Source organism: Marmota marmota, unplaced genomic scaffold, assembly GCF_001458135.2.
Source record: "Marmota marmota marmota unplaced genomic scaffold, marMar, whole genome shotgun sequence".
Classification (NCBI taxonomy): Eukaryota; Metazoa; Chordata; class Mammalia; order Rodentia; family Sciuridae; genus Marmota; species Marmota marmota.
The window spans coordinates 37,923-62,800 of NW_026007025.1; the positions used below are offsets into that span (position 1 = coordinate 37,923).

General features: G+C 37.8%; 1 pseudogene; it reads right to left on the reverse strand.

Moving 5' to 3' along the window:
* Positions 1-18,777: 18,777 nt before the first annotated feature.
* Positions 18,778-19,716, reverse strand: LOC107133659 (annotated as a pseudogene).
* Positions 19,717-24,878: the final 5,162 nt, after the last annotated feature.

Consider the following 24,878-nt stretch of genomic DNA (forward strand, 5'->3'; position numbering starts at 1 on the left):
CAGTTGTAAACATTAAATGAAATTATTTAACACCGTAGGTTTATATGAATTTCTCTAATAACTCATTCTAGTATCATAAATCTGAGTTAGATGTTCTTCTTGCAAGATATGTAATATTTCTTATGTGCTTTATAATAATGTTAGGCAAGAATTATGCTCAGCTAATACACAACATTAGGAACACTTTTGGAAAATACATTAAAATAATTTTATTCAGAAAGATACTGAAATTGTGCTGAATATTAACATATTCAAATCATAAAGTGTGTTAAATTAACAATACAAATTATAAGTTCATTAGTTCAATATAAACCCTATAAAAATAGCATGTCACCATTTTCAAGTGGGCTTCCTGTCACCTTTACCCAAGAAATATTTTCTTATTTCTCTGGGAGTTTATCCCAAGTCTATGTGAGCAGCATGGATATAACTTGACTTTCTGTGTGAAGCACTCTATGTTTTCAAAGAATCATCATTCTTTTAAGTTTATCAAACTTTATTTATGTAAATACCATTGTTCCTTTAAAGATACATTGTAGAGGGTGTAGTGGCACAGATTTGTAATCTCAGTGATTTGGAAGACTGGGAAAGGAGAATTGTAACTTCAAGACCAGCCTTTGTAATTTAGGGATATCCTGTCTTAAAATAAAAATGGGCTGGGGGTGTACTTCAGTGTTAGAGTGCTCCAGGGTTCAATATTTGTGTATTTGTTTTATTTACTAACACACACAGAGAAAATGAATTGTAAGAGCTGCAAGTATAGCTCAATGGCAGAATATTTACCTACTGTGCTCAAAGCCCTTAATTTATAACCCAGCACTAAAAGAAAAAAGAAAAAAGTAAAAAAAAAAAAACCAACGTAATTAACAAGAAAGTTGTGTTGTGTTTTTAATCTAAAATTTACATTAAACATTAATATAAAGAGATAAAATATGGATGTTTCTTAATGTTCCTTTCAAATACCATAAGCATATGTCTTCTGAATCAGTGAGAGTACAAGGAAGTGATGATAACAATCATAATGAATGTCAATCTGGCAACATTTCTGTGCATAAACTGAAACAACCAGGAATGCCTTTGAAATCTGAAAAAAAAAATCAATAGGAAAAAGTAATAATTTATATTTCTGGGATGAAAAACAACTCAATTATTTCAGCAAGCAATATTAGGGTTTTTTTTTAATTGATTTAAATTTGAATGCAAATAGTGCTCAAAATTTGATTCATTAAAAGATAAATGGAGATCTGGGAATGCAGCTCAGTGGTAGAGCTCGTGCCTCACATGTATAAGGAACTGGGTTCAATCCTCAGCACAACATAAAAATAAATAAATAAAGATATTGTGTCCATAAACAACATATATATATATATATATATATATATATATATGATAAAGGGAATCCTAAAATTGTAATCACACTGTCTTTTTAAAATGTATCTCCTCCAAAATTCACATATCCAAACTTAATGTCCAATGGACCACATTAAGAAACCTATAAGAGATGACAAGATCATGAGGGCTTCTCCACTAAGAATGAGATTAAGGAGACTTTACAGAGAATTGGATTTTTTGTGCCCTCTGCTTTCCACAATGTGAGAGCAAAGTGATCCTCCCCTCCATTGAATACAATAAACAAATCTCTGTCTTGGTAACTGAGACTGGGGTCCCTACCAGTCATTAAATGTACTGATGCCTTACTTTGGACTCTCAGCTTTATAATGAGAAAAAAAATTGCTATTGTTTACAAGTTACAGAGTCTCAGGTATTTGTAATATATTAAATGGACTAAGACATACTAAAAATTTAAAACTCATCATAAATTTATTTATCATTTATGAGAACCACTTAAGGTGTTTGTAGTTATATAAATTGAACATATATTTTGTGAATCCAACATGATAGGCAGTGAGAAACTGAATACTGTAAGAAAAATAAGAGGTTATTTTTGTTACATTATTCTGAACAACAATCAGCTGCAAGCCAGATCCACTCTTTGAAGAGTGCTGGCCCAATTCTCAATGTATTTATATTATAGTATGTTCAGTTTAGAAAAAAGAATTATAAATAACCTTTAAAACTGACTTATTTTTGGATGATACCTGACTACTACATTTTTATCAAAATTGTGCACACACACATTCACACAAATGAAATATAAATTTTGTGATGTTAAACATTATTTTTTTACATAAGGTATCCTTTGTCTACCTTAGTTTTACACACAGAAAAAGTATTTTTTTTATTCTGGGGTCAAATCCAGTAAAATTTATGTCAAAAACATAACCACACAGACTGATTATAGCTATCCTATTTACTCTGCTTTGGGCTACTTAATGTGTATACTACTTTCTAAGCTGTTGAAGATGACTTATTTCATAAATGTGAGTGATGTACAGATTGTGAAAACTCTGGACTTCCTAAGAATTATATATCAAAATATCAGAAAAAATACTTTCAGAAGTGATGAAGAAAACCACAGAAATATTTTATTTATGTAGAATACTTCACATGTCCCTGGCACATATGTTCAGGATACTCTACAATAAAGCATACATTGGTTAGTTTTTGAGAAGCTATGTTGAAGAAAAGGCACATATTATCTCTGAAGGCAAAATATGCTGTGCTTTTAAAGTAAAGCATGTGTAATTCTAAGATTATCTATTCAAGGAAGATAATTAAAAGCTTTTCTCATTTTCCTAAGAAAGCAAGACTTTCCTGAAGAACAAATGAAAGACAGCAAAATATTTAAACACTTAAAAATAAAATAAAGAATACACTCATGCATTTATAAAATTATTTAGGGCATCAAGATTAAAAAATAAAAGAAAATGTTTTTACAATAGTTTTCTCCATTCAAGAGATTTCCTCAGATTTGTGTAACATAGCATAATAACTGAATAAGTGGCTTTTTCAAACTCCAAATTATACACAGGGGAATGATTAAAATAAATGCATTTTGTGATTCTTGTTCAATAAACACCTTTATGACTAATTACACTACTTGTGCAGTCCCTTCAGGATACTGTAACATTATAATGTTGAAATGTAAACCACTTATGTCTTTACTATAAATATTATTTAATAATAAGTACAATAGTTCATTATAGGACATGCAATATAATAAAGTATAAATTGTAAAATCCCAAATGCAAAATGTGGGAAGTGACAAAGAAAAAGTGTAGAGGTTTTTAATACGATCAAAGTTAAGTTGTTATCAATTTAAAATATCCTGTTACTACTATAAGATGTTTTCAGAAGGCTCACAGCAGTCAGGAAGTGACAACTTATAATAAACACACAAAGAATAAAAAGCATTGAGTAACTGATTACAAAACCAGGCAAAGACACATCAAAGAAAGAAAACTTCAGCCCAATATCTCTAATGAACATAGATGCAAAAATTCTCAATGAAGTCCTGGAAAATTGAATATGGAAACATCTCAAGAAGACAGTGCATCATGATCAAGTAGGACTCATCCCAGGGATGAAAGTGGGCTCAACATATGGAAATCAATAAATGTAATTCATCACATCAGTATACTCAAAGATAAGAATCATATGATCATCCCAATAGATTCAGAAAAAGCATTTCACAAAATACAGCATCCTTTCATATTCAAAACACTAGAAAAACTAGAGATAACAGAAAAATATTTCAACATCATAAAGGATATCTATGCTAAGCCCCAGGCCAACATCATTCTAAGTGAAGAAAAATTAAAGGCATTTCCTCTAAAATCTGGAACAAGACAGTGATGCCCTATTTCACCACTTCTATTTAACATAGTTCTTGAAACACTGGCCGCAGCAATTAGACAGATAACAGAAATTAAAGGGATATGCATAGGAAAATAAAAACTTAAACTAGTACTATTTGCTGATGATAAGATCCTATATCTAGAAGGCCCAAAAAGTTCCACCAGCAAACTTCTAAAACTAATAAATGAATTCATCAAAGTAGCAGAATATAAAATCAATACCCACAAATCAAAGGCATTTCTGTATATTGGTGACAAATCCTCTGAGAGGGAAATGAGGAAAACTACCCCACTACAATAGCCTCAAATAGTAAATAAATAAATACTAGGGAATCAACTTAACAAAAGAGGTGAAAGATCTATACAATGGAAACTACAGAACCCTAAAAAGAGAAATCAAAGAAGACCTTAGAAGATGGAAAGATCTACCTTGCTCTTGAATAGGCAGAATTAATATTGTCAAAATGACCACATTACCAAAAACATTATACAGATTTAATGCAATTCCAATCAAAATCCCAATGATATTCCTCATAGAAATAGAAAAAGCAATCATGAAATTTATCTGGAAAAATAAGAAACCCAGAATAGCTAAAGCAATCCTTAGCAGGAAGAGTAAGCAGGTGGCATCACTATACCAGACCTTAAACTATATTACAGAGCAATAGTAACAAAAACAACATGGCATTGGCACCAAAACAGACTGGTAGACCAGAATTTGGAAAATTAAAATATTTCCATGTTACAGTTGGTACTTCTTCCGGATTTTTGATGGGCTCCCTTCATGCCAGAGAAAAAACTAAAGATATTATAGCTCCTTGCTTACAAAATTTTGCCACTGTAGGCGTTCCAAAACAGTTAAAAACTGATAATGCCCCTGGCTATCCTTCTACCTCTTTTAAACAATTTTGCTCATCATTTGGCATTACTCATATAACAGGAATCCCATACAATCCACAGGGACAAGGCATAGTTGAAAGAGCTCATCAAACTATTAAAATGTACTTATTAAAGCAAAAAGAGGGAATTAGAAAGGGGTATATATCCCCCAAAGATAAACTTAAAATAACCTTTTTACTCTAAACTTTTAAAATTTGGATTCATCAGGGTTTAGTGCTGCAGAAAGGCATATGTGTCCAAAAAGTGTACATAAGCCTAAGGTGCTTTGGAAGGATATTCTAACAGGACAATGGAAAGGTCCTGATCTAGTGATTGTCTGGAGTGGGGGATCTGTTTGTGTGTTTCCACAGGGAGAACAGCAGCCGATTTGGATTCCAGAAAGACTAATTAAAGCGATTTCCACAGACCAAAAAGAAGATGACTTGGCTCAAATCCATAACATCTGATATTCTTACATCTGGGACAGTGATTCTCCCACACCTGGAGGCTAATGAATAATGAACACTATTTAAGGCCTATTTCAAATGTAAAAAACCTTGGGGCTTACTTGTGGGAATACCATCAGACTCACATGCAAGTTACAGGAAGAAGGATGGGATATCCAAAGAAGAGTCAAACCCAGGTGGTAACCAGGCTGCTTTTTTCAATATCTATTTTATTATTGCCTTTTCCCACATCATGAAGTTCTATTTTATTTTTTGAGCTCATACAGACCTAGGTTAATGTTTTTCTGATCAGTTCTATTTTTTGACTGTGGAGTTTTTAAACATTGCATTGGAGATTTTACCTGTGAAAAGCTACAAGGCCTTTATTATTATGGAACCCAGACACCTTTTGCCACTTAACTACATCCCCAGCTCTTTTATGTTTTTATTTTGAGACAAGCCCTCACCAAGTTGCCCAGACTGTTCTTGAATTTGCAATGCTCCTACTTCAGCCTCCCAAGTCTATGGGATTATAGGCATACACCACATTCCTGACTAGAGTAGTGCTTTTTAAAGTGTGGTCTGTGGGCTAGTGCTACTCTGTGAATTGTTTGTTACCAATTTGTGATGGGAAGAGAAAGCATTTAAAAATTTTTAGAACAACTTGACCTTGCCACAGCACCCAAGCCTGTGATCAGTGGCCTTTTCACATTGAGCAAAAGAACAAAACCAAACTGAATCCATGGTCCTCCTACATACTAGACAAGGGATCTACCACTGAGCTCACAGATAGTAAATACTATAAAATGTTGGCTCTTACTTTAATTCTATACCACTGAGCTCTATCAACTTAAATTCTTTTTCTGATTACAAATGTGACTTTTATTCATTGTAGAAAACTTGCAAGATAAAAAAAGGGAAAAATTTAATTAAAACATCCATAATCCCACTTAACCAAATACAACTTGTCTTTATATTTTGTGATCCTCAGACTTTTAAAATTAACATATGTCTAGCAATAGCATCTTTTTTATGCAGCCAAAAATGTCTTTAAAAATGAGAATTTGAGAATGACAGGAGGAGGACTGGAACCTCAGTCAACTTCTGAATCTCTTTAAATTCAGTGTCTAGTAAGACCAGTTTTTTAAAAAAGTGTATATAATCATTATATTCTAAACTCAGTATTTTTTGACACCTTGGTGTTTTAAAGCCCACATGAGTTCATTTAATAAGAGTTGGCAGAAATTTGGGGAAAAGTTCCTTCTATTGTGAGACAATGGAACCAGAATAATCTGGTGTTGTCATTGGCAGGTCATGTGGTGATGTGGCTTCTGGATAGCAGTAGGTTTCCTTGGTATTTTGGGCACTTATTGGCCTCCCATTGGTCCCTGGCAGTAGCATGGCAGGTTCATTTGCTACACACAACTGAGATCCTAATGAATGAATGGTAAATATGTAGATTATCCTTCTATAAGGTACTTGTGTGTGCATGAATCCTTTCATCATGTGTCTGTGCCTCATGCTAAGGAAGAGGAGGTCATACACTAGATGCTACCTTATTTTGAAACAGTCAAAAGTTACTCACAGTCACAGACATTGCCTGCTTGCCTATGAAAGAGATCTGTTCATTTGGTCATTATTTATGCATGTTATAGTTATACGTATAACTGTGTATAGTTATATGTTTCTGCCTCATTTTTGTTTGGGACTCCCAGAGCTCATAGGTTTAGAAGAATTCAAAGCCCATCATGCTTTTAAAGGAAACATCAAATTGGCCCAAGGCCTTTTTCAGGATATCTTATCAGCATGTCATATCTCAACATGGTTTAGAATCAAAGTAACAGCCAAGATTATATAGTATTTACTATCTGTGAAGAATTGTTCTTAAGCATATTAATTCATAAATTTGGAACTATTTTGTAAGTTTATGAGTTAGATATTATCATCTTAATCCTATTTTTCAGGTAAGACAAGGAGGTGTAAAAGGGATACAATTCTTTCTGGAGATCACAGAACTAGTTAGTGGTAGAGTTGAGAGTCTGACTCTAGAAGCTGAGCTTTCATCTTTGAAGCTGTATTACTTCTGCCCTTATTAAACATGAGCTACAGCTGACAGTGGTGCAACTTGTAGGAAAGAGTGTGCCATGAAAAATCTTTCTTCCAAGTTCGAACTGAATTTATCTCCTACTTTGTATGACAGCAAACAATCTGCATCAGGTTCTGGCTTTAGATACTTCATCACTGCTTTTAACTGTGATGATCTGGAAAAATTGCATCAGTTTTTAATGTTTATGTGTGCATGCATCAATTCCTGGATTATATGTGTTTGAATCATTAGCTGACATCTCCTTACTATTCCATATCGCAGGCCAATCCACCCATCAAAAAACACCATCTAGACAACTTGTGTCCTGTAAATACATTTTACTGCCTGAAGTCATGAAATGTTAGAAGAAAAATGGACCTTAGAAATAATTTTTAAAAATAGTGTTTTAGTTAGCTTTTTGTTAATGTGATCAAAACACCTACAAGAACAACTTAGAGGAGGAAAATTTTATTTAAACTCACTGCTCTGAGCCCAAGGACAGACAGCATATGCCCAGAGGAGGAAAGCTGCTCAGCTCATGGTGTGGTCTGTAAGCAGGCTGTGTGTGTGTGTGTGGGGGAGGCGGTGGCAAGGTGCAGGTGCAATAGGGAAGATTTACCCTCCAGAGCACTCTTCCAGGGACCCACCTCCTCTAGCTATATACACCCTGGCTCCAGATACCACCTAGTCAGTTCATTCAAACTAGGAGCTCTCATAATTGAATCATTTCACCATCAAATATTTCTGCATTAACAGGAGCTTTTGGGGGACACCTCATATTTAAACTATAACAAATAATTTTGTTGCAGTATATAACCTATATATCATGAAACTCACCTATTTCAAGTAAACAATTCAGTGATTTTTAGTAAACTTAAAGGAGTTGCAAATCATCAGAACAATCTAATATTAAAGTGTTTTCATCATGCTCAAAAGATATTTTGATCATTTGCATTTACTCTTCATTTTTTACCCAAGGCCTCAGGCAGTTACTATTTTACTGTCTGTTTGTATGAATTTGTCTTTTCTTGGCACTTCTTAAAAAGTAGAGTAATACCTTTTAAGATACTGCCAAACTGTTTCCAAAGTAGCTGCATCATTTTATATTTTTTCCAGTAATGTGTGAGGATTCAGTTTCTCCACATCCTTGCCAGCACGTGTTAAGTGGCTTGATGGCTTTAGTTTTATTTAGAAATCTTTAATTTCTCTTTGCGGTTTTAGTTTTCATTTTCCTTGTGACTAATGATGCTGAGCATTTTTCTGTGTGCTTTTTAGCCATTTGCATATTTTCTTTAAGGAAGTGTCTATTCAAATCTTTGGCCCATTTTATAATAGGGTCATTTGTTAGTAAGTTGCAAGAGGTTCTTCATATTTTGAATAAAAATTATCCAACATATAATTTGTAGACATTTACTCCAGTCTGTAGCTTACCTTGTCGTTTTTCAATGTTTTGGGGAAAGGTTTTAAATTGAATGAAGATCAAACTTATCAATTTCTTTTTTCATTTCTTGCTTTTAGTGTCAAATCTGAGAAATAGTTGCCCAAACTAAGTCCTGAAATATTTCCTCTTATGTTTTCTAGAAAAGTTTTAGTTATAGCTCTAAGTGCCCTTGAGAAAAAACATATATATATATATTGCTCTTTTATGCAGTGATTTTTTGTCAGTGAGGTCAAGTGCTGTTATAAATCCTTGTTGTTTTTTCATCTTGTTTTAACCAGTATTTAAAAAAATTTTTTTAAGTTATAGGTGGACACGATATCTTTATTTTATGTGGTGCTGAGGATCAAACCCAGTGCCTCATGCAAACACTCTACCCCTGAGCCACAACCACAGCCCTGTTTTATCCAGTATTGATAGGGGGATGTTTTTACTTGCCAAACGTTGTTGAATTGTTTCCCCTCTATTTTATCAAGTTTTTCTTCATGTATTTTGGGAGACTCTAGTTATGTTTGTATATGTTTTATATGTCTATAATTTTTAATCCTGATGAATTCACTTTTTATGTTTTCAGTACTGGAAATTGGACACAAAGGGTGTTCTACCAGTGAGCTACATCCCCAAATGCTTTTTATTTTTTATTTTGAGACAAAGTTTCACTGAATTGCTCAGGCAGATCTGGAACTGCAGTCCTCCTGTTTCAGCCTCCCAAGTTGCTGGGATTACTGGTGTACATACTACTAGATCTGGGTTTCATTTGTGCTTATCCTAGTGGAGTTCACTTAGCTTCCTGGATGCATAAATTCATTCTTTTTCATCAAACATTTGCATTTGTAGTCATTATTCTTCAAATATTTCTCTTTCTCTTTTGCTAATCTTCCTGTTATGTTTGTTGTATGCTTGATGGTGTCCCACCTTTATTTTTGAGGGCTTGTTCATTTTTCATTTCCTTACTGTGCCAGTTGGATAATTTCTATTGATCTGTCTAAAGATATGCTTATTCTTTCTTTTTTCTTTGCTGTAGGGCTCTTCTAGTGAATTTTTCATTGCACTATACTTTTCAATTCCAGAAGTTCCATTTGCTTCTTTTGTGGTGATTTATTTCCTTGTTTATAGTTTCTGAGAAGTCTTTGTCATCATATTTTAATTCTTCTACCTTTACTTTTTAAAATATATTTATATTTTTTGAGGTCTTTGACTTTTATAGCTATCATTTGGGCATCCTCAGAGGCAGTTTCTATTGCTATTTTCTTAATATGGGTCACACTTTTTTACTTGCTTGCCTTTCTCATATTTTTTTGTTATTTACTAGACATTTAAGATAAAGTAGCAAATCTGAATTCTGATTCCCTCCAACAATGGCTGGTGCTGCTGCTTGTTTATTTGTTCAGAAACGTGCCTGGACTAATTTTGTGGGGTCTCTTTAACCTTCAGTATTGGCCACAGAATTTTTAAATTCTTGTTTTCATTTTTAACCTTATTAGGGGTTATTCATGGGTCAAAACAGTTTATTAGTTAGAGGCTGTGCTTAAACATCTTGAGCTAGTGAGTCTTCTACCCTTTATTGATGGATCGGTATGACATAGAGAATGCATTCAAGTTCCATCATTTTGCAAGTTTGTCTAGGCTCTTACTTTCTGTATGTGTTAGAACTCATATTCAGCCTGAGTTGAGTAGCTGGGTAGTGTATATAGCCTTTCACAGGAGTACAGCTTTTTAGATCATGAAGGATATGTGGAATCTTATCCAGACCTACAATGGGTACCTTATTCTCTACATCCTCCTATTACATCTGCTTAGACTGAAGGTTTGTTGCTCTTCAGTGTTTTGATTTCTGACTAGCGGACATGCAGGACTTTCCTGATTAATCAATACAGAGATAGCTATAGTTTTTTTTGTTTTGTTTTGTTTTGTTTTGTTGTTTTTTGGGGGGCGGGGGATACTGGGGATTGAACTCAGAGGCTCTCAACCACTAAACCATACTCCCAGCCCTATTTTGTGTTTTATTTACAGACAAGGTCTCACTGAGTTGACTAGGACCTCACTAAATTGCTGCAGCTGGCTTTGAACTCGCAATCCTCCTGTCTCAGCCTCCCGAACTGCTGGGATGCTATTGTTTTTGACAATTCCTTGGGCTTGAATTTTCTTTCTGTTCCAATTAAAGTCAGCCCTTTTATTGCTGATCTTCATGGCCGGTCCTTTCCCGGAACAACTTTGGGGACAGAGAGTTGGATAGATGGACAATGGGAGAAACTTCAGGTTAAAATGCTGGAGCATTTAACTGTTCTTGCTGAGGTTCTAGAAATGTTCTGGAATGAATGCTTCCTAATTTGTGGGATGCCTCTGGACAATTTCCAGGGTCCTTGCATAGTTGTTCTTGACAAATCTTTACAGCTTTGGTAGAAGTATTTGTTAAGTGCTTCACTCAGCCATTCTGGAGTCCTTGTTACCCCCACCCCTGAAAATAATTATGAAAAAGATTGACTTAGGCACATAAATCTACTGAATCCAAGGGGGAAATAACCTCAATTTATTTTGTTTTTGAATTGTATGAGTTTCTGGTGAGAAGCCAGATCATTGAATTTGAAGTAATTGTAGAAATCTTGAATGTGTGTATCCTTCTACTTTTCAGGCATTCCATTCAGCAAATATTTGTTAAGCAGCTACTTAGTCATCCTAACAGACCTAGTATGTCCTTTTTTCTTTTTTTTTATAGATAAGGGAAAAGGCTAAAGATACTGAATAACTTACCAATGGGTTGATGGTAGCCAAGACATTAGGGCACAAATATGATATGCACTCCAGGCCCTTCTCACCCATCTCTAACTCTGGCTTCTGCTTTCCCCCAGCAGATGACATAACTGTAATCTCAACCCTGCCAAGGGAGGCTAGGGACCTTTCTACAGCCATGTCCATGGGGCTTGAGACCTCCTGGAAGCATCCGGATAAGGCGTGCTAAAACGCCTCAGAGGGTAAGGAGCTGATTCCTTGTGTGGCCACCAACTGTCCCAGGCAACCCCTTCCCCCCCAGACCCGCTCAATCCTTACCAGAGCCATCTAAGCGGCAAGACCTTCAACTACCACTCCACCCTCAACTGCCACCCAACATCAACTGCCACCGGTGATGTCACAGTGCAGGGAAACCCTTTTAATGTGCGCAGTGCCATCAGCATAAGAGTTGGAATTCGGACCTGACGCACCACCAACTCACGCACGTGAGCGACCCTTCCTGGACCCGCAGTGTAACTGTAGCTTCAGCCACAATGTTGACCTGGCCAGGCACCAGCATGTCCACATCCGTGAGCGGCCAGGCGGTTCCGCTGCACCCACTGTGTGTACTCACGCACCTGAGGGTACACATGGGGAGTGGCCCCTACTGGTTCAACGAGTGCAGTGCGCGGCAAGTACTTTTCCTCTCAGACACACTCTGGTCAATCACTGGCATCCACACCAGGGAAGGGCCTTACAAATGCTGGGTTCACCCGGGAAACTTCAACCATCAATGGCACCTCATGGTCCACAGAGGAAGCACACAGGCGAGCGCCTCTACTACTAGGGTTGCTGCTATGAGGACTTAAGCAGCGGTTCCAAAGTCCTTTGGCACCACAAGCTCCATACTGGTGAGAAGCCATATGGGCTGCGCAGTGTGCGGCACGAGCTTCAGTCAGAAGAAAAGCATCATCTTGCAACGGAAGCTGCATCCTGGGATGACACCTGGAGGGCTGGCCTGGCCCTCAGCTGGGGCTGCATAGGAGCGACCCTCTCCAGACTCCATTCCTCCTGGGCTTCACCTTTCCTCTGCGGTACTGGTCAAGAGAAGACATGATCCCAGTAGAATGGGAGTGCAGTAGGGGAGCTCAAGTCGATTTTCTATAGATACCATTCCAGGGATCGAAGCTGACTAACTGGTGTTTCTGGCGCTCAGCCCTTTTCTCTTCTTGCCTCTCCAGGGTCTCTCCCTTTGCTCCCAGAAGAATTGGTTCTCCAGGGAAGAAGGAGCTGAAGATATGGAGCAAAAGTATAGCAAGTAGTATGGGTCTGGGGAAAAGCCTCCTATTTTATAGTTTTCTCATTACCCAAAATTCATCTTACCCTCTTTAGAGTTTATATCTCCTACTCCATATTGGCTTATTGGAGCCTCTGGTCTATTTCATGAGTTATGTTAAAATTGAACATCATGGTCCCCATTTTGCCCTTTATGTTCCCACCTCCAAAATGACCTCTGACCTGTTGCAGCTCAGGGATTCTCATTTGCATCAGTTCATCACTTTGCTCTCTCTTCTCTCTTCCTAAACCTTCAACTTTCACTTATGAAGTTGGGGCATTCTGAACTTAAGGCATCTAGGGGATGGAATATTCATTATATTTGCACTCTGCCCTTCCCTCACTGAAGAACTACCTGTTCAGATTTTCTACTGGGAGATGGTAGGGGGTCTGGGTGTTTAGAAACAAAAATAAAGCAAAGCAAAATGCACTTCTTATCTTTCTTGGGGGCTCAGGATAGAAGTCAAACAAGGAAGGGTGATGATGGTGGGGGATGTAATGTCCTCAGCTTCCTTTCTGCACTTGATGTTTCTCATGAGGAGGTTCTCAGGAGTGATAAAGTGCAGGTGGAAACATCATCTTTCTCTCAGTCTCTCACCTGGAGAATTGGACTTTCTAGAAGAGAAGGTATTCCCATATTTCACTGGCTCCACCTCCTGGAGGGTGGGGCCAGAGCTGTTTTGCCACTGGAAGTAGAAAGTCATTAATTAAGCTTGTCATTGCAGGAGGCCATTAGTTGTTCGGACCAGTCATACTTTCCTGTGCTGTCTTGGGGTGGGTGTAAAGCTATTGTTTACTAAACTTTTAGGTTGGCTTTCTATTTCTGAACTTTGAGAAACCAATTTCTGGTCTGAGGCCCAAACACACTAATAACACTGCTCCTTACTGCTAAATGTCAGGATTATTGTAGTTTTGGTGCCACCATGTGGCCAAACTGAAAAACTGCATGCTGTATAGTACTGGCAAGCATTGTGGCAACGTTTCCTGGAGGTAAGGCCTAAGGCAGTTTTGAGATTTTTTTAAAGTGGATCTTACCCACAGAATTTCTGATTCAGCAGGTCTGAGGTAGCACCCGAGGAGCATCTCTAAGTCCCTGGTGATGCTGTTGCTCCTGGTCAGGGATCACTTTTGTTGACCACAGGCAGAGTATAATGACAGGTTAATAGTTGAGACCAAGCTCCACCACCATGGTTCCCACCCCATTCTAGATGATCATAGTGTTGTAATATGCAAACTGTTTTGGACAGCTAGAGTGGTGTATCTAACATGCTCCCTAACCATAGGTGGTGATCTATAAAATTGTCTAATCTATAAAATTTCCCAGGGAAAATTCAGAGAAGGCTTAGGAAATCATAAGAAGAGATGAGGTCCCACCCCCTCCCAAGGAGTTATATTGTTTACAGGGGCAGGGAAGAGTCAGACTTAACTACCTTCACATCTTTTGAGACTCTTTTGACTTTGGCATGCATCTCACCATTCCCCCCTGCCAGTCTGGGGTCCAGGTCTTGTGATGCTTTGTCTCTAGACCTCTCCCACTGAGCTGTAAATGATAAACGGCTAAGTTAACACACCTTTTCATAAGTTCCTAAAGTAAAAATCAAGCAATATAACAAAAAATGATGCAAAGAGAGGAGCTTTTAGAGTTTTTACAAGTGGAATTTAGGAACCCAGTCAGGCTGCTATGTTAATGTTTCTGGTACATGTGCCTGATTTACAAATCCACCATATCCTTAGGAGACTGCATTCTAACACAATTCTGCTGATAAGCCCTTTTCCCGCTTTTACCTATTCTCCATTAATAGGTGAATGAACAAATTGCGGTATATTCCAACAAGATATCACTTAGAAATGAAAAGGAATGAGCTGTTATACACCACAGCATGGATGAATCTCAAAAAATTATATAGGCCCTGAGCTGATGGCCCTATCTGAGATACTGCATTTTCTAGATTAGATGCTGGCTGCTCAATGTAGCTCATAAATATGATGAACAATTACCAGAGAGATGGTGCAAAAAGCACACTGTATATTTGGAACAGGTGTTATTTGATCCCTCTCAACTTTGGTGGGGAGTTGGACCTTGGTCACCCAAAGATCCCTCTAATAAGTGGTTCCTCTCTGTGTCTTTGTCTTTACAGATGAGCATGTACACATCGACTCTTTACTGAAATCTCTGTAAACAAAAGAAACAGAAACTTGTCTGCTTCACTTTTAGAGCTGGGGTCAGAGTTATGAATTTAGAAACTTGCTAATGCAGTTTGCCATAAGCACCAAGTGAATATACATATTAGGATTAATTTAGCTCAAGACCTCTTGGTATGGATAGTAGAAGAGCATTCATCACAATCTTCTTTTTGGTTCTCAGTGACAGAATCAGGTATGAAAAGCAGAGGGTTCTTGGGGAAGTAAACATAAAACAGTGGAGCTGTAACCCAACACAGCTCATTTAATTCAGCCCTTCTGCTTATGATGTTGCTGAAAACCAGAAGGCAATGAATGGCATTTACTTCTAGGTCACATAAAATTTTAGTAACAGTGGAGCTTGCAATCCAGGTCTTTAGTCTTAACCCAGGGCTTGCTCCATTCAACAATAACCCCTACATTTTCTTTTTCTTTTGCCTGCTGGATCTAAGCCATGTCCCAGAAAGACTTTAATGTGACTTACATAAATATGTAGAAAAAAGAATGAGGGAGAGTAGAGAAAGAAAAAAGAATAGACAAAATAATGTGGAGCCAGAAACCAGGTAAGTAGTTCAAAGTGTAGTTTGAGGAATTCTGCACATTTTGGGGGCACAAGTTGCAAATTCTGGTATAAACTTAGTAGCTGTCACACAAAGAGTAACAAGTGATTATTTTCTTTTTAAAGGTTAGGCATATACCTCCTGGATGGATGCATGCAGCCATCCACTTCTGTATATTCATTTGAGCAATGAAAGCATACAGAACTTGTACACAAATGTCATAGAAGCTTTATATGTAAGAATAAAAAAACTGGAAACAATCTAAATTTCTATTAACAGGTGAATGGACAAATTGTGGAATATTCTAACAAGATATCACTTAGAAATGAAAAGAAATGAGCTGCTGTATACCACATCATGGATGAATCTCAAAAAAAATATATTGAGTGAAAGAAGTCAGAGTGCTGGGTGCAGTGGAATGCATCTATAATCCCAGCTACTCGGGAGGCTGCAGCAGGAGGATAGCAAGTTCAAGGCCAGCCTCAGCAATTTAGCAAGACCCTGTCTCAAAATGAAAGGGCTAACTGAACCTCTGAAACCATGAGCCCAAAATAAACTTTTTCTTCTTCTTAAAAATAAAAAATGAAATGGCTGAGGATGTAGTTCAGCATTAGAGTCTTTGTATAACATGTGTGAGGTCCTCATTTCAGTCTCCAGTAACACATAGACTGAAAGATTCCTTTATAAAACTCTAGAAAAGGCAGACTATTGTGATGAAAATCAGATCAAAGGTTGTTGGGAATGAGGAATGCCGGTTAGGGTGGAAGTAAGGCCATGAGAAAAGCTTTGGGGAGGCTGGTATGTTCTTTCACAATTGCTTGATGGTTTCATAGTGCACACACAGTCAACACAAAATTTACATTTAAGTATGTGCAATTTATACATATTGATGATGCCTCCATAAAATAGTAAGAAAAAAAGTTATTGCTTATATGACCGAAAAAGTACAGGTATTTCTACTGTGGAGATGTGGGACAAACTTTTCCTCTTGAGAATTTCATAGTGTTGCTCCTTGTAAGCTTTCCTAATGGCAACCAATGGAAATCAGTGGCAGAATGCCAAATCACCTGTGAGCAAGAACATTTCTACCAAGGGTGGGTACTTGGAGATAATTAGGAGGCAAAAAACAATGCATTTTAAATATACAGCTCTCCCATGGTCTGCTTCAGCCTGGAGATTAGATTTTCAGTGATTAGAGGAAAAGCTTATTGTTTTAGCAGTCCTATAGGCAACTCTTCCTAAATGCCATTTCTATCTATGGGAGTTTTGATAAATACTGAAGAGCAATAATGTTGTGGTTTTACTCTGATAAAATAAGTGTGGAGAACGCCCTGTTTTCTCTCTTGGAAGGGAAGAGTAACCATTTATGTCCCTTCTCTTTAATGTTTGTTTTGAGTACAGCATTTCTACTTTTTGTGGCTCTCTGACAGTTTTCACAGGAATAAATATGTTCTCTCCAATCAGAAAAGACTTTATGGGCAAAATCACCCCCTGTATTCAATTGGTATTCACCACAGGGTCAAACAGAGCAATGGCACAAAATAAAGGTGTTGGGTATATGGAAAAGTATGTGGGTTGTACTTTAAATTATGAATGAATTCTTGCATCTTGAGGGTATTTTTTTCACTTTTTACATTTTTAAAATTTAATTTTATCTTTTTACACAAATGGAGCACAACTTTTCATTTCTTTGGTTGTACATGATGTAGAGTCACACCATTCATGCAATCTGCATCACTGTAGTGTGCTGATTTTAAGTTCTTTGGGTAAGACCATGGAGTGGAAGAGCTCAGTCAAATGGTGGTTCCATTCCAAGTTTGAAGGCATTTTTTAAAATTAACTAGTTCAGATTATTTATTTGTTCTGAGGGTCGCTGACTACTGCATTTCATTGCTGTTATATTTGCTCTTCATTATCCTGGTTGTTTCTAGCTTACCTTTGTGCTGTGTGGCAGTTTCCTATAGTCTTGTTGTATGGAGCTTCTTTCTGTACCTTCCTTTGGGTCTCATTGGTCCCAGTGCCACTGACACAAAGAATACACTTCTTTCCCCAGCAAAGGAATGAAATGTGAGCTGGATGTTATCCTTTGTGCTGATCTGTCTGACTCATTGTTGAGACAGTTTTTGAGATACTAGTTTGTGCCAGATACTAAGCTTGGTGCTTACAAGTCTATAAATTCTCACAAACCACAAAGAAATAGACTCCTTTGTTATTTCAATTTTATGCATAAGGAGATTAAGGCTCAAACAGATTGCATCATTTGCTTGTTGGAAGAAATTAAATTCAAATCTATCTGACATCAGAATCTATTCTCTTAACCACTGTGTTGTGCTGATTTTCATAAGAACTTACCTTCATTGAATTTTTTCTGGCCCTTCTTCACATCTTAGGAGATTTGCTTTTTGCCTGGGAACATTGACTATGACCCAGCTACACCACTCTACAGTATTTATCTAAAACAATTAAAATCAGCACACTATAGTGATACATGCTTACTTATGTTTATAGCAGCAAAGTACACAATAACCAAAGTATGGAACCAGTCTAGGTGTTTGTCAGTGGGTGAATGATAAAGAAAATGTGGTATATAGTCACATGGAATTCTACTCAGTCATAAGGAACAAAATTATGTCTTCTGCAAAGAAAATGGATGGAATCTGAGGATGTCATGTTAAGTGAAATAAGCCAGTCTCAGGGCTTTCTCTCAGATGTGTAAGCTAGAGAGAAAAAAGGAAAAGAAAAAGGAAAGGGGTTGGTGGAATCTCATGAAGATAGATGAGAGCTCAAAAGAGTAGCGGAAGGGGACTTAGGAAGGGAGGAAAGGAGGCAATTTGAAAGTACTGATGAATGAAATAGACCAAATCATACTGTGTACATGTCTAAATATGTGACAAGAGAGTTTGCTAATATATATATATAATTATAATGCACCAATAAAATTTTTTAAGAGATTTGGTTTTTGCCTGGTGATAGATTTTATTAGGGATAATTACATATTGCTATCATATTAGCCAGTAGTACTCCCATGAAAAAAATGCCTTCCCTAGAATATAAAAGTGTTAAATGACTTTAAGGATCATTGCTGAAAATTTTATTACCTTGGCATTCTGGTGGGGTTGTAACTTTTCTCTTAGTTGTCAGATTTTTCTGCTTGTAAAATTGATCTTCTCTCTTGAATTTCATATTTGTTTAGATTATGTGAGTATCAGGGGGTCTTCAGGGGCTTGACTCCAAGTAGTTCTTCAAGGCTAAGTCTGTCTTCTTGACAGGGTGGTCCTCCCCTAGGTGACACCCATGCCTCCTTTGCTCTACCACTTCCTTTGCTCCTCGGTGTTTTGAGATTGACTAGGGGTCCTGGCTGCAGTCATCATTGTCGCTCTCCTTGTCAAACCTCTGCAGGCCCCATTTTCTGGATGGTTCTCTTTAGGGCAGTTTTGACATCAGTGTTCCTCAGGTTATAGATGATGGGGTTGAGGATAGGGGTGATCACAGGATAGAAGAGAGACAGCAGAGGGTCAGTGGCTGGATCATAGCTGGCTTTGGGGCGAATATAGAAAGATGGCAGTGCCATAGAAGAGGGAGACCACGATCAGGTGGGAGGAACAAGTGGAGAAGGCCTTGTGGCGGCCAGCTGCAGATGGGATCCGTAAGATAGTAGCCAGGATACGCCCATAGGAGCTCAAGATGAGGCTAAAGGGGCAGAGGATGATGAGGGCAGCAGCCAGGATAATCTGTAATTCATTGAGTGAAGTGTCTCCACACACCAGCTGCAGGACAGGCTGGATCTCACAAAAGAAGTGAGGGATGGCTTTGGGGCCACAGAAGGGAAAGGAGAAGATGAAGGAGGTGTGGCCAAGACCCACCATGGCTCCACAGGCACAAGCTGAGCCTGCGAGCTGCAGACACACCTGGTGGCTCAGCAGCAGCGGGTAGCGGAGGGCCTCGCAGATGACTGCATAGAGGTCATAGGCCATGACCGCCAGGAGGCAACACTCGGTGGCACCAAAAAAGAGGAAAAAGAACATCTGGAGGGCACAGCCCCAGCGGGGGATGTGGCGCTGACCAGTGAGGAGGTGGTGAAGCAGCAGAGGCACCGTGACCGATGTGTACCCAATCTCCAGGCCGAGAGGATTCGGAGGAAGAAGTACATGGGGGACTGGAGTGCAGGGTCCGCTGAGACCAGCGCCACAATGAGGAGGTTGCCTGTGACGGTGAGCAGGTAGACCGTGAGAAAGAGAGAGAAGAGCAAGCCCTGGACGTGGGCCAGGCGGGAAAAGCCTACAAGAACGAATTCAGTTACCACCATGGAAGCATTCATGCTCATCCTGCTCACATCCCTTTTGATGGGAAGAAAAAGACAAGACAAAGAAGAGTCGCCACCGTGGAATTGTGAACGGGGTCAAAAATGACCTCTCTCTGCATTGGATCAAAGCCCTGGGACTCCCTTTCTTTTAGGCTTTCAGTGTCTTTGAAATGAGGCAGCCCAACTGCCCCCACCCTGGCCCACTCTTGGAACCCTGGGCAAATATTTGTCTCTCTGAGCCCAGCTGTCTTGATCTCTTCCTGATGGTGCCTACCTTCAGATAAAGCATTGAATTTGGGTTGGTTTCTCCTGGGTGAAGTGTTGGATCATTCTAACACCCTTTTCTCTATTTCCCAGCCTTGCTGCAGGGCTAGGGATGGAATTTTCCCTTCCAGAAGATGTTTTTCTGCTCAAAGCCAGACTTTGTTCTGTGTTCAGGACATGAAAAAACCCATTCCAAGTAAAGAGGAATTCCTTTCCTATTTGTCTCCCTCCTGACGCTTTTTCTATTTCTTTTCCTTTTTTCACATGTTTATCTGTTCACTCAACTTGGCTTTTCTCTGGCCTAATGTTCACCTCTTCCTCTCTATTTCCTGCCCCTTTCCAGCTATTATTCCAGTTGCCAGATGCCCTTTTCTATCATTTCACCATGAGATGAACTTCATGGTTTTCAGTGGGGAGAGAAGGGATTGGATAGATCATTTCTTTTAAGGTCCTGAAGGCAGTTGAGTAGTTCAGTTTTCCAGAGGATCTTTCTAGTTTAAAAAAAATGCTCTGGAAGGAGATAACAAGACCTTTCTCAGTTGCTTATTTCTGCATCTTACAGCCTCTCAAACTTCATCCCTTTATATCATACCACATATACAAATCCCCAGGCCACTTAAATAAATTCTACATATGCATACACTAACATATTGTGTTTCTAAATATAAGCACAGGAGAATAACCTAACATCCTCAGATGCTAGATTCACTTAAAGTCAAATACATACACTGTATACAAATGCAAACTACAGATAACAATGAAAGTCAAAACTCATTTAACATAGAAATATTAACATGGAAAGATACAGACAAATAGATACATAAATCAAAATTCTGTGCAAAATAACCATATTTAAGAATGCATATTAGAAATACAAGTGCACACATTGATATCCTTTTGCAGTTGAGAATCTCTAGTTTATTCCATGTTGTTCAGTGTTTTCCAGGATATTGTTGGAATAGTGTTTCTCTGTTTGGAGAAATAACTAGGCTAAAGGCAGGTAGCATTTGATAACTTGCTTATTTTATCCTCTCTTTACATAGCAGATCCTCGTGAGAAACATAATCGTAGGTTTTGGTGTCTCCGTAAGGTCTCTGAGGACCTGAGTCTCCAAGTATACTTGACTTTCCAATGGGAAATAACTAATTAATCTGTTATTTTAGAGTTAGTTCCTTAGATCACCAAAAGTATAGGATGACCTGTCAAGAATATTTCAGAGACAATGTCCAGGACTATTGGTTTCTTTTAACTCTCCCATAATATCTCTGGGTTGATCTTTTTTATGTTCTTTTCCTTTCTCAAAATTTTTTTCTCTCATTGTCAATGTCCTACTACACCTACAAAAAGTAATAATGCCATTTTACCTATCTTATGGAATTTGATATAGTTTAATAATAAATTTATTTTTAGCTATACACAGAATCTCATGTATTTCAGTTATTTTTCATAGAATTAAGAATATAGACGATACATAAACATATTTTGACTAGTGAGCTGATTGATAATTGTTATTTTCTTGAAAACTGGTCCTGAATTTTTCTCGCTTGGATTTTTTTCACTTATTATACAAGTGTCATCTTTACATTATTAGTCTTTGGATTTAATTTTTGATCTGTTTCTTCGTGTTCTTACACACTTTCCTACATTTGATAAATTCTGCATCAGAAAAGATGTTTTTAAGACATGTAACAACTGTTACAATAATAAGCCTCAAACTCAAACTGGTTTAAAAATGAGCTAATTTATATGTTCCTGTACCTATAACTTTGGGATTTGCTTATATTAGCTCTCCCACTTAGTTTTCTTTACATCATCTGTTTTATTAGGTTTGGCTAAAAGTAATAGAAATACCAGTGGCTCAAAGAGGATGAAAATTAGGGCTGGGGAAGTAGTTCAGTGATAAGAGCATTTGCCTAGCATGTGTGTGTATGTGTGTGTGTGTGTGTGTGTGTCCAGCACACACACATATACACACAGGACACACACATACAAACACACAAACACATCTATCACTATTAAAACCCCTCGCTACATATTATAGTTATATGTACTATATTGCACCAAAAATAAAAAAAAAGAGGATAAAAATGTTTGTCTCACTTTATTGTCTGAAGCTCTGCATTTCAAAACAATATGGCTACTTTGATCTAAGAGGTCATCAGAAATCTTGTTTCCTGTCAGTTTATGAGTTTTCTGCTCCTGACGTAAGACCCTCTTATGGCTTAAGATGAGGGCATCCGTGTTTTAGGGAAGAGAACATAGTAGAACACTCTGGAATGTTTTGTGGCAGGTAAACATTCTATTAGTATAAACTATGTAGAATTCTTGCCAAAGATGTTTATAGCTTGAGTATAATTATAGGAAATAATCAGACAAACCCAATTAATGGCACATTCTGTAGACAATGGACCCAGACTCTTCAAAAATATTAATGGCTTTTGTTTTATCTTCAAAACAAAAGTTGAGGATAGTATTATTCTTAACTGAAGAAGGCCCCCAAAAAATGACAATAAAATGTCATGGCCCATGGCTGGATCCCAGATCATAAGAAAAAACAAAACAAATAGAAAAGACTTTTGAAACAGGAAATTGAATGTTGACTTTATTTTATTGCACCACTATTAAATTTCTTGGGTGTAATAATATTTTTGAGGAACACTTGACTTTAGAAAGTTGGAGAAGAACATATTTAAGGGCAAAGGGTTATGCTTACTGCAAGTTTGTTTAAAGTGGTTCATCCAAAAAAACAAAACAAAAAAACAAAAACAATAACAACAACAACAACAACAAATATATATATATATATGGATAAATCCTTGACTCTGCTCTAGTGGATGTTTGTCTTTGTAAATAATCATCCTGTTCTTGTCTGTGGAGGCTGTGTAGATTTCACACTCTTTCTCCTATTACTTGGGCAGTGGACTATATTAGCAGGCAATAGTTATATGATAGTGTAGCATGTTGCTGCAAGAGCAAGCAAATCAAAATTTTAGTGGCTTAATACAAAACAATTATTTATTAACCATACAGAATCTCTTGTGGGCTCAGATGACCCATTAACATAGCTGTGCTCCATGCAAAGCTCCATGTAACTTTGATCTTATGACTTCACCATACTAACATTTGCTTTTGTATTTGCTATGAAGGAATGAGTTGGGGAATCAATCATCATCAATTAAATTACATTATTTACATTTTTCTGATCAGAGCATGTCACATAGCTATGCCTAACTTCAAAGGGATTGTGGAAGATTGTACTTTCTAAAGGTACCCATAAGAAGTCTTTCTTACCCGCATACTGTTCTACAATATCATCTTGCTTCTTCTCCATCAAAAAGTGAACCCTACTTCCCCTAATTTGTTTAAATCCATTTGGGCTTTGATCATTTCAACCCATAGAGCAAGACGGATAGGATGATGTGTGATTTCTGAAGCTGGATAATAAAAGTGATGCCACTTCTGCCTTGTGTCTTGGAATATTTACACTTGGACCCCCTTACCTACCATGTAAGAAGTCCAGCTACTCTGATGCTATTATGCTGTGAGGAACCAAGGCACATGTGGAATCCACAGGAGGCACTCAGTGAGCAAACAAATTAAAAATCATCCTAGACCAATACCTGACATATGAATAATGATTCCAACCAGAGGACTCTGGATCCCAGCTGTCAAACCACCCTTTAAAGACTTTGTGTTTTCAAAGTTGATGTCTCATCCATTGTAGGGCAAGACAAGGCATCTTGCTTTGCTGCTATAGAATAACATTATATAGACATTTTCTTTCTCCTTCTAATTCATATGTTGAAACCTAACTCTCAATGTGGTAGGATTTGGAGTTGGGGCCTTTGGGATGTTCATGAAGATGGAATCCTCCTGAGTAGGATTACTGCCCTAATGAAAGAGTTGTGAATAGCTTTTTCACCACTGTGACCAAGAGACCTGACAAGAACAATTTTACAGTAAGGGAAGTTTATTTTGGGGCTCATGGATTCAGAGGTTTCAACGCATATGTGGCCAATGCCCTGGGCCAAATTGTGAGGCAGAACAGCAAGATGTAAAGATGTGGAGAAGAAAATCAGAGAAGGAGGAAATCAGCAGACAGAAAGAGAGAGGGAGCAAGAGCAGGGATGGGGTGGAAGTGAACGCTAGTGAGCTTACCAGGGACAAAATGTAAACCCCCAAGGCATGCCCCCATTTGAAAAATAGGAAAATAAGTCCAAGGACATTTTCCCCAAGTTTTTGTCACTTAAAATTCAGGCCTCAAACAGAACAGGAACATAAAAGGAACTTTCACCTTGACAATTACCTGACCCTTCACCCTAATGGGTCAACTGACCCCAATACAATGAACCCCAGGAATGGCCTTCCTGTCCCACCCTAAAGGAAGCCTATATAACCCAGACCTTTGCTTCAGCTCATGCCATTTTCTGCTCTGAAAATTAGCCACACCAGGGTTCTACCAATTGACTCCACAGCTAAATACTGAATAAAGAAAATCTTGCTGATCTGACGTTTGCTTCCTGTCTCTCACTTTCATCATGTGTGCATCATTTGTCCTAACACCAGTGACCCACCACCAGCCACACCTTACCTGTCTACAGTGGCATTGTCTTCAGGAACAAATAGCAAGGAAATTTTGAAGACACTTAATGAGGAAAGTGGAGAAAATATCAAAGGAAAGTGAAGGAAATGTTATCAGAATAAAAAGATCCTCGTATGTAGCAGCAGAAAATGTAGCACTGTGGAAATTAAAAATAAAAAAATAAAAATGGACCTGGGCCTGGGATTGTGGCTCAGCAGTAGAGCGCTTGCCTAGCATGGGCAGGGACCCACATTCGATCCTCAGCATCACATAAAAATAAAGGCATTGTGTTGTGTCCATCTACACCTAAAAAATAAATATTAAAAAAAATGGTCCT